Source organism: Spinacia oleracea, chromosome 5 (assembly GCF_020520425.1).
Source record: "Spinacia oleracea cultivar Varoflay chromosome 5, BTI_SOV_V1, whole genome shotgun sequence".
Taxonomy (NCBI): domain Eukaryota; kingdom Viridiplantae; phylum Streptophyta; class Magnoliopsida; order Caryophyllales; family Amaranthaceae; genus Spinacia; species Spinacia oleracea.
This window is the reverse complement of record NC_079491.1, coordinates 33,393,434-33,404,521: the sequence shown is the minus strand read 5'-3', so window position 1 is coordinate 33,404,521 and position 11,088 is coordinate 33,393,434.

Here is an 11,088-nt window from a genome sequence, read left to right as displayed (position 1 = left end):
TAATTGAACTTTAAACTTGTCATACTATTTATATTTCCTTATTTTCGTTGGTTGATTTTTGGGACTAAACCTGTAATCGATTATTTATAAACCTAAAGTTAGTTTTATGTTTTCCGCTGCAAAATTCTGAATAAGCCGTAACGTTTTCACACGGGCGATAATGCCTTGATAATTCTCTACGTTTTATATTAAAAGATTATTTTAGAAAAGAGAGAATTGTCGGGGTGTTACATACTATTTTTAGAAGGTTTCCATAAATAGCAGGTTTCGGGTGAAATGAAATGGGGAATCGAGATTCGTTTATTTTATAGGAGATGCGTTGTCAAGTGGAGTTTTTATGCTTTCATCATCGAACCTTTCCCTTGCGGGAATGGGGACAAAAGTAGGTGTCTACACTATCTTTTATGATTTGCCACTTTTAGACGCTACCTTTTACGGCAGTTACTATTTTTAGCAGGTTTCCATAAATAGCAGGTTACGGGTGAAATGAAATGGGGAATCGAGATTCGTTTATTTTATAGGAGATGCGTTGTCAAGTGGAATTTTTATGCTTTCATCATCGAACCTTTCCCTTGCGGGAATGGGGACAAAAGTAGGTGTCTACACCTCCTGAATTTTGTGTTTGGGCTTGTGTTTGGTTTGCACCCCCACCACGATCTTTTCCACGACCACCACGACCTTTTCCTCGACCTTTGCCACCCCCACGACCCCCATTGTTGCTACGGGATCCCTCAGAATTATTCCGTGCAGTAGAGGAAGTGGAGTTGTTGTCCGATCTATTCGAGACAGAATGAGTACTTGCCAAGAATGCCTGATGCGTGGAAAAACCTTGTTCCCTAGCATGAAGACCTTTAATCAGTTGTTCGTGATTTAACAATGCCCAGCGAACATCAGTAAAGGTAATGTTACCATTAAAATGTATAAACTGACTTGTTAAGGTATCATAATCTTGACCAAGACCCATCACAGTGTGCAAAATCAAGTCATGAGTAGAAACTGGAGAGTTAATCGCAGCCAGAGAATCAACTAGAATTTTCACTTTTCACGCAAATATGACTCCATAAACTGAGATTCTTGCTTAGCAACATGTTGTAACAAAGTTTTTAACTCCATAGAACGGGCCATACTAGCATGCATAAAACGATATTGATGTCTCTCCCAAAGCAAATGCGAAAACTTAACTTCATGCACCTCAACAAGCATATCTTGAGACAAAGTCGCAAATAACCAACAACGTATAGTTTGATCTATTCTTAGCCAATGATAATAATCGGGATTCATAGATTGTCGGTTTTGATTATCAATTACAAACATATTAGGCATAGTAATAGAACCATCAATGAAGCCTAACAGACCATGAGAAACCAAAAAAGATTCAAACTGCGTACGCCATGGTAAATAATTTTCAACAGTAGTAACTATATTTTTAACATTAGATGTCGAAGTTACCAAATTTCCAGACAATTGAGACAAATTCGGGCCGTAAGGATAAAACCCAGGTGGAGGACCGAAACCACTCGGCGTTGAGATAGGAGGGGACAATCCCTGGCTGCCCACGAACGTGGGTCCACCAAAATTACCCGGCTGGGAACTCTGTGCGTGAGATTGATTAGAAACGCCAAAGTAGCCATATTCTCCTCCGTATGAACCAAAGCTCATTGAACCCAAGATGCCTGCCGGTGCATCAGTGTGACTGCGGGGTGTGGTGGGAGCCGGCTGCCACGTGAAGGTGGGTGGTGCGCCAAACCCGGAGGCCGGCTGCGAACCGGAAGTTAGGTGCCGGTGGTTTACGGCGAGGTGCTGCAGAAGTGTAGTACTGTGTGCAGGGGTGGGTGGGTCCGACATCGAACCAGAAGTTATGGGTCGGTGGTTGCTGGTGAGATGGTGCAAAGGTGTTGTACTCTGCACAGGGGTGGCTTAGGATGCGGGCACGTCCATGATCGTGGTGGGTAACGAAGTCGTGTTGGTCATTGATGGTAAACACAATGAGAAATCGAATTTGGAAATTAGTGCGGAAGCGAACAAAAAGCAAAATCAAACAACTAATTTTGTAATTCCAATAATATTGGAAAAGAATCCGACTTTTGCAATGATATTGTAATTCGTAATGACTTGAATTTGTAATTGCAAAGTGCAGTATTAATAAAATCGGATTTTTTTTTTTTTTGGGTTTTTGGATCTAAAGGAAAACCTAGGCTCTTGATACCATGTGAAAATAATGATACGACTTACCCTAATATGGGTGCCTGGGACTCATATACTCCCTCCGTCCCTTAATACTCGCACCGGTTTGACCGATGCGGAGTTTAAGATATTTGAATTGACTTATTAATTTAATGGGTGTTAGTTGATAGTGGGGTATTTTTTTTAATATAGTTAGTGGGAAATGTGTAAAGGGTTGAGAGTGGTGAGTGTGGGGTGTGGATTTTTAAATGATTTTTTGTAGGGAATAGGGGTGTAGGTGGGTTAGTAGGTAAGTGTGAGAAATAATATAATACTGGTAAATATTTCCATATATAGAAGCGGTGCAAGTATTAAGGGACGGTCCGAAAAGGAAAGCGGTGCGAGTATTAAGGGACGGAGGGAGTATATAATAATATCGTACAGTAATACAATTACGAGTATAACCTTAGTATCCTCTATTAGATTTGTTATGTTTATCATCTCCTTACCGACCTGATTTATTTAAGTTTGGCCCCGACCCATCTTTGACACGGCAGTTTAGTGGATCGACACAAAACTAAACAGATCGATAAACGAATCTTCAAATGAGGCCCAAGCCCCATTCCGTTAGCACCGGCCATAGGCCGCATGCGTAGCAACCCATGGTCGAGCCAAGCCAACGCAAGCCAAGACAAGGAAGCAGTTGGGCTGGCCAAGGAGCCATGGCTAGCAGCATAGCCCGCAACAATAAGATGCACCAACGACATCGCGATGTTGCGCGTATGCGCGATGGGCTGACTAGCACTTTGGGCTTGCACTCCATACAAGCCCATTTTGGCTAGGGACATCCCGCGTGCATGGGTGTGTCTGTGTGTGTTTTTGCGTGAAGTACAAATTCGTATTTGAATATAATTTCAACTCCCACAAGATTCTAATATAAGTAATTCTACTTGGTTATTCTAATTCTATCAGAACTAGAAATCCAAATTCTAGTCGGATTCAGATTCTTTCGATCAATTCTTTTTAATATGAACCTAGGGCTTCATAATTTATTACAGAATGATTTAATAATATTTCTTACTCTCTACAAGTGAGATCACATACCTACCTTGAGATAGTGTTCTAAGCTAGTACACTCAAGGCGAATCCGAGCATGTCGTTGACTATCTATGGATAAACAACAATTGGAGTTCTAATCGTTGTTCTTGTTCGGTTCGCTAGAAGCTAGGGATGTTGTCCTATAAGTTGCATTCTCCTCCTTGTTAAAATTATGTTGTTCACATATATAAAGATTTTTCTCATTGAAGTTGACAACCGAAAGGCAGAAAAAGGGTTCATCAGCTCATGAAATCCGAGAGACAGAAAAATGGTTCATCAGCTGACCAAGGCGTACATTGCTACCAAATATCTTAACTTCACTTGGACCACCACCAGCATTGTCAGTCTTGAAGCAACATTATCAGAAGTACCAACATTCTTCTGGGTAGAAATTTGACCAGCAACATTATTATCATGTTGGTCAGTGTCGCTACCACCAGCACCACCATTATCACCACCACCAACACCATCAACATCTCCACCACCACCATCGCCGCCACCACTAAGATTGTTATCTTTCCTCAAATCCTTAGCACACGCAACGATCGAGTCGACAATCTCCAAAAAGACTGGATCACTAAATCCAGTACTATCAGACAATTGTCGTCTATCTACCTTTAACTGAGTTATACGTTGTTGATGAAAACTTGAAACAACGTGTAAATCCAGGCAAAATTAGGTGCATGTTAGCCATTGACCTAGTCCTCCTATAGAGTATAATACATATCTTGGTGATCTATATATTGCAGCATGGGTGGGAGACATGTATTACTTACACCTATATCTATTTATCAATGTTATGTAATACCACTGCTAGCTGTGCTTGATTTTATATGTGTTAGTCATGTTCTTGTTTTTTAAAGTAGCATACAATATAAGATTTTATAATGTATTCATGGAGTTTTTTTTAAGCTCGTCTATAACTACACTAAAAATAAATGTACTTAAACTTCTCTTCGATCTAGCTTGTTTCTCTGATCATTTTTTTATGTCCATCTTTTTCTTCAATAAAATCAAATGTGGGCATTAGACATTAGGAATATGTTTTTCTAACTACTCTTACCCAATTAGATGCATGTAAAAAAGCCATGAGTATGCAGGTTGGATAACATTTGTATCAATGATTCAAAACACTAGTTTTCTCCATTCTGCCAATTTCTTGTTTTTTCTATTAATTTTGTTTGATTTCATTTGGTTTACGGGGTTAAATTTATTTTATTATAAACATGTAAGAGTGTAAAACAATTATTTAGGTTCATTAATTGAAAGTTAGGAGCAAAATAAGCCATTTTAGTCAAAATATGAACTATAATGATCAAACGAGCATTAAATGTATATAACTTGACCAAATTAGGTGAGAATGAGTCTTTGGAAAATTAAAATGAGTATATTAAACATGTAAAAGGTTTAAAATACTCATTTAGATTAATTAGTTAAAAGTTGAGACCAAAATAAGTCATTTTAGTCAAAATATGACCTATAATGATCAAACGAGTCTTATATGTGCATAACTTGACTAAAGTAGGTGAGATTGAGTATTTGAAAATAAAAATAAGTATGTTAAACATCTAAAGGGTTTAAAATACTTATTTAGGTTCCTTTGTTGAAAGCTGGGACCAAAATAAGCCAATTTAGTCAAAATATAACCTATAATGATTAAACGAGCCTTAAATGTATAACTTGACCAAAGTGGTTGATAATGAGTCTATGAAACATAAAGCTAATTGTATTACACCTGTAAAGAGTTTAAAATACTCATTTAGGTTCATTAATTGAAAGTTGGGAGCGAAATAAGCCATTTTGGTGATAATAAGCCAATTTAGTCAAAATATAACCTATAATGACCAAACGAGCCTTAAATGTGTATAACTTGACCAAAATGGGTGATAATGAGTCTTTGAAACAAGTGTATTAAACATGAAAATACTTTAAAATAATTATTTAAGTTTATTAGTTGAAAGTTGAGACAGAAATAAGTCATTTTAGTCAAAATGTGACCTATAATGATCAAACGAGAAATTTTACATAACTTGACCAAATTAGGTGAGAATGAGTCCTTGAAACATTAAAATATTAAACATGTAAAGGGTTTAAATACTCATTTAAGTTCATTAGTGGAAAATTGGGACCGAATAAGCCATTTAGTCAAAATGTGACTTATAATGATCAAACGAGCATTAAATGTACATAACTTGACCAAAGTAGGTGAAAATGAATGTTTGAAACATTAAAATAAGTATATTAAACATCTAAAGGGTTTAAAATACTCATTTAGGTACATTAGTTGAATGTTGGGACCGAAATAAGTCATTTTAGTCAAATGTGACCTATAATGATCAAACGAGTCTTATATATGCATAAATTGATCAAAGTGGGTGATAATGAGTATTTGAAATATAAATTTAAGTGTATTAAACATGTAAAGGGTTAAAAATACTTATTTAAGTTCATTAGTTGAAAGTTGGGAGCGAAATAACCCATTTTAGTCGAAATGTGACTTATAATGATCAAACAAGTCTTATATGTGCATAACTTGACTAAAGTAGGTGAGAATGAGTCTTTGAAACATAAAACTAAGTATATTAAACATTTAAAGGGTTTAAAATACTTATTTAGGTTCCTTAGTTGAAAGTCGGGATAGAAATAAGCCATGTTAGTCAAAATGTGACCTATAATGATCAAACGAGTCTTGTATGTGAATAAATTGATCAAGTGGGTTATAATGAGTTTTTGAAACATAAAGTTCAGTATATTAAACATGTAAAGGGTTTAAAATATTTATTTAAGTTCATTAGTTGAATGTTGGGAGCGAAATAAGCCATTTTAGTCGAAATGTGACCTATAACGATCAAACAAGCCTTATATGTGCATAATTTGACCAAAATGGGTGAGAATAAATCTTTGAAACATTAAAATAAGTATATTAAAGTTGTAAAGGGTTTAAAATACTCATTTAGGTTCATTAGTTGAAACTTGGAACTGAAATAAGTCAGTTTTATTATTATACGGTTCATTATTTCATTCTTATGAACAAATTAAATCTTAATGTATTGTACGATTCGATATTTATAATATAACTAAAGTATATGTTTTTTTTGGTGGTCGATCTTCTGAAGGTATTCATCAATCCGAGGGAGAAACCTTTCGCAACTTAGGAGATAAATGAAGTTCGGGAAAAGTTGGCAAACGTCATTACCAGTGATTGTCTTTGATATTATCTTGTAGTGAATCTTAGATTATGAATGCTTCTTTTTCATATGATTGTAATGTAATCGACTTTTATTTTTACAATTATATACTATTTAATTTAATTATGTATGTAATATATAATTAGATACTTTTTTTATGCGACGTATGAAGGTTAACTAGTGGTGTTGTCCAATTGTATAATATATATAGCAGGGAAATCAGTTATATAACAAATCTAGATCAAGTGTGACTCAATTATAGGCCAAGTGTGGCTCATTTTTATGTTTGTGCTACCGCTTCCATGTCAAGTGCGGGCTCATTTCCAAAGTTGGCAGCACTAAGTTTGTCAAGTGCGGGTTCATTTTCAAAATTGGCAGCACCAAATTTGTCAAGTGCAGGCTCATATTCTAAAATTGGCAGCACCAAATTAGTCAAGTGCGACCACATTTTCCAAATTGGCAGCACTTGATGTTTCTCAAGTGCTGCCAATATTTTGGCAGCACTTGAGAAACATCAAGTGCGGGCACGCCATGTGTTGCACATGTAAAAGCCCGCACTTGACCCCTTAAAATGTGCTCGCACTTGAGCTTTTTGTACTAGTGTATGTAGGATTGCTTAACTAAATTGAATAAAAAAATAAAATTGACTTACATCATTGCAACTCTTTTCAATTTCAGAATCTATTTCAATATCATCTGAAAGATAAAATTCAATCATCCTGCTTCTCGGCACAGAATAAGGTTCTACAGACCCTTCAACATGCTCAACTTAATTTAACAGGGTTAAGTCCCCTCACAAATCATCAAAATCCTTAGATAAGGGGTAGCTCTTTAGATCAACTGGAGCTACCCAAAACCCATTTCCCCCCTGCAACTAAACGTTCAGTCACTTGATCAGGAGACCAATGTTAAACATGAGGAATTTCTATGGGGGGCTTCTATAACACTCTAATAATTCTTTACCTTTATAAAACCATTTTTCAACTTAAAATAAAGGAATTACTAACGTATTACCGCCACCGTGATAACAGTTAAGGCTATTACCAAAATTACGCAGCGAAAATAACTAACTTTCAAAACATTAAATAGTAGTTAATAGCCTCCATACAAATTTGAACCAGAACGGCCCAAAACCAAAACGTTTAAGTAAACAATATCCACTAACTAGAAGTTTATATAGTTTAAGTAGTCTAGACTAATAAAATAATAGAGTTTACCAATGCAGGAGAAAAACAATGCTCATTCAACATCCCCATGCTAGATAACTTCTCCAACAAGTTATCTCTACAAACATGTTATTTAAAATCTACTCCCCAACAATGCAAATGCAATGGTAGATCATCATAGGGTCATTAAGGCAAAGGTTATGACCAAAAGACATGAAGCACGAAGTCAGCGAAAGCTTAGTACGAACAAGCTAAAATGAAATCCTAGTCTAACATGCTTCACTCACAATAAATAATCCACCTGCAAAACCCATATAAATAAACAATTAATCATGGAGACAAGACTCGACTCTTGTACGACTCTTGACTCATAGATTAAATAAGAATAAGCTTCGAACGGGCCTAAAAGAAGATATCCATTAAAGGAAGGGTGTTGGGAGCCCAGCAAACACCAAAAATATATAATAAAATTAACAACTTGTCGGACCATACCGACGGAATTCTAGCGCATAAAAGAAATGAAACAACATCTTGTATCATTAACAAGAGTACAAGTTTTCCGGCAAGACTCCCCCCATTGTTCATACTCAAGGTATATATATGTTCCAAGAGTTTTGAAGCTTGTTCTGGTTGCACTTTACGTTTATTCATAAATATATCAAACATGAATCCATAATAGTGTAACATGTTCGTTCACAACAACAAACATGAATCCATAATAATCTAAGTCACATGAATCACAATAAAATAACATCCATGAATCCTAAAAAAAAAAGTAGTCACCCTAGACATGTACGTACTTTGAATACCTAAGTACGGGGGCCACTTTGTGAATCAAGTATTTAGATTAGAAATCACCTCCTATCAATAAAATAATGAAATTTATTTATTATTCATGTTCATTAAATTTCCATCAACTTTATTAACTTTAAAAACACTTGAATTAAAATAAAATAGTAGTCCCAATGGAACGATTAAAATCCTAGCATGAAATTAATTAATATTCATGCTAAAAACCATTAAAAATTGACTTTTTAAGCCTTTATAATATTCTGAAAAATATAATTGATTACCATAATTAAAATAGTCATCTAATTATGCTAATCAATTAGTCATTAGGCTTAGATTAAAACCCTAACCCTAAATCACCATTATCACTTTAAACCATAAAAAATCAACACTTTATTTAGTATTTCAAATCTGAAAATTATAATACTTCAAACCTTTCAATAGTCTAAACACATAAATCCTCAAAATTTGGTGCTCATAACCAATCCCAACAGTTTAATCAATCATAAATCATAATAATAAAAATCCATAATTTAAAATACGTAATTGAAATAGAATAGATTAGGAAGAAGAGAATTATACCAAATCGACCTATAGCACGGTACGATCACGAATTGAATGTGACCGGGAGAAAAAAGGATAAAAAATACGGAGTACGGTGCGCGGCACACACACGAGTGCTTGTGTGTGTGCGGGTTTGCGCCGCGGGCAAGCAACAAGGCAGCTGGGGTTGTGCGGTGCGTTGAGGGCAGCAGGGGTGCACGAGTGTGCGGGTGAGAGAGAGAGAGAGAGAGAGAGAGAGAGAGAGAGAGTGCACGAGTGTGCGTGTTGTGCGAGGGAAGCAGCTGCGAGCACGAGCTCGTGGGCGCTGGGCGTCGAGTGCACGAATAAAGGCAGCATCGAGGGAAAGAGAGGGCGAGTGCACGTGTGTGCGAGGGGCGCAGAACGCGTGGCGAGGGGACGAGTGTGCAGCGACGAGAGCAGCAACAAGCAGTGTGCTCGGCTGGGTTGTGCGACGCAAGGGAGGGACATGCAAAGAGAGAGAGCCGGGTATGAGAGAGAGTGAGAAAAATAATGAGGGTTTAATGAGGGGATCAATTATATTAAGAGAGGTATTTATAGGCTTCCCCAAATCCCTAGTGGGTTAGGCTTATGAGTTTGGGTATTGGGTTTTCATTTAATGACCAGCTAGGTTTGAATTATGAATTTAAATTAGAAACACTAGTTGGGCTCAACCATTAAAACAAGTTGGGCTTAGAATTAATTCAAACCGTTTAAAAATCGAAACCCAAATAAATTTCACGACTTCAAATAATAAATTCGTTCCGTAATTAATTAAATAATAAATATTTTTATTAATAAAAATACATTTAAATAATATTTAAATGCGATTTAAATTCTAAAATCATAAAAATGCTTTATAAATACAATAAAATATATTTATAAATACGGAAAGATACGAGGTATTACAGCTTCAAACCAGAATAATGATCTTTGAAGATATATAATCTTCAAGAATAGGAAACAACCACCAACTCTATCATTATTAACATTCTGCCTCCACCTTTCAACAGCTAAACCCAAATGGTTTAGCACATACACTAATTTTTGTTTCACAATCCGTGAAACATCCTTAACAGCCTACAAAAGCTTGATGTCTAACAACCTGTTAGTTGTGGGAGCTAAAAAACTCCCTAAAACGTAAATGACAAATGCACGCTTAAAATCATCTCTATACTCTTCAGTTTCGTTAATCAGATAAACCTCCAACTCGGTCAAAGTTGGAGCCTTGCACACTGTCCCTCTTATTAAACCTAGCAATCCACCTCTGGATCATCATGTAGCATCTCCATCAACCCTCTTTCGCGGTGTTTCCCCAACATCAACACCCTTGACCCAGGGAAGCCCCAAAAACATTGTACTTATCTTAATCATATAACTGAACATTATAATTCCGACGTCCTGCCATTTGCAGCATATGACCAACCTTATTAAAATTTTGCAGAATCCAGGAAGCAAGGTCTTTGTTAATTTCACATAATGTGCTTCACGTACCAACTGAGGTTTTTCAATTTTACTCGCTTTCCTATTTCAAAATGTTTTTTTCTTTCTAATTTACGCACTTTAATTTTTTTATTTTTATTTTAAGGAATATTTGAACAGTCAATAAACTTTGCAGTACTATAAGGCATTTTCAACTACAGATCTATGCCTATTATGTAAAAAGTGAAACCATAGATGATTGAATGACACATATCATCCCCTCTTCCCATCCATCAACTTTTTTTTTTTTTTTAATCTTTTGTTGTTTTCTATATTTTATTACTCTAATGCCTCTTCCGCTTTATCGTTCTCATTCAACATAGATTCACCAAGTTCATACATATTAATTCAACCCCTTCCGCTGCATCTCCCTCTTTAACACTCAATATTAATTCACCATTTAATTTATATATATATATATATATATATATATATATATATATATATATATATATATATATATATATATATATATATATATATTCTTCCAACTTTTAAATTCATTCTCTATTTAAATCATATATTTTCACTAAAATCACAAGACTAAAAGACAGCTAAAATCATATATCCCTCTGTTCTTAAATATTGGTCATGTTTTGACTTTTCAACTCATTTCAGCTCAATATTTAAACGTAAATATC